Raw genomic sequence first — 839 nt, 5'->3', positions numbered from 1 at the left:
TTTAAACCAGATTCCCAGGCCAGATTCTTTAAACCAGATTCCCAGGCCAAGCTTTAAACCAGATTCCCAGGCCAAGCTTTAAACCAGATTCCCAGAACAGACTTAAAACCAGATTCTCAGGACGAGCTTTAAAACAGATTCTTTGAACCAGATTCCCAGGCCAAGTTTTAAACCAGATTCTTAAAGCCAGATTCCCAGGCCAAGCTTTAATCCAGTTTCCCCACCACCAAGGCCCTGGTTTAGGGATCCAGCCCGCAGATCCCTCCATGCAAAACCAGGCATCTCCCGCTTTCCCAACCCGAATTTATCCTTTCCCTCCCCGCCAGGGGCGGTGGGATTTTGGCACCTCCCCGTCCCACCTCGCAGGTGACTCACCCGTGGCCCTGGCAGGTTCCTGGAACAGGTTTTTCCAGGCCCGGGAACGCCGCGGATGGGGGACAGCAGGGCCTGACCTTGGCCGGTCCCAGGCAGGGCCTTCCCACGGCCCTGGGAAAAGGGGCAGCTGCGGGGGCCATCCCAAAGGGATTTAAGGGGCCCCAGGGCGGTTTTGGGACATGAGAGCGGCTGTCCCAGCTGACCATGAGGGTCCCTGTGCTGTTGGCCGCCCTGGTGGCCGTGGCCACCTGCACCGAGACCTTTGTTGGGTACGGGGGACACATGGCAGGGATGGTGGCACTGGCTGGGGCAGGAGGGGCTGGGTCAGACCTGAGGGGGCTTAGAGCAGTTTCCCGGGGTGGGGAGATGGATGGGGTGGGATTTAGGATGGGCCAAGGGGGCTGGAGCTTGTCCCACACCTCCCAAACCTCCCTGACCCTACAGGCACCAGGTGCTGCGCGTGG

This window comes from Neopelma chrysocephalum, unplaced genomic scaffold, assembly GCF_003984885.1.
Source record: "Neopelma chrysocephalum unplaced genomic scaffold, ASM398488v2 Primary Assembly neopelma1_95026, whole genome shotgun sequence".
In the NCBI taxonomy this organism is placed as follows: domain Eukaryota; kingdom Metazoa; phylum Chordata; class Aves; order Passeriformes; family Pipridae; genus Neopelma; species Neopelma chrysocephalum.
The sequence above is the reverse complement of the archived record's forward strand: the minus strand, read 5'-3'. Positions refer to the sequence as shown.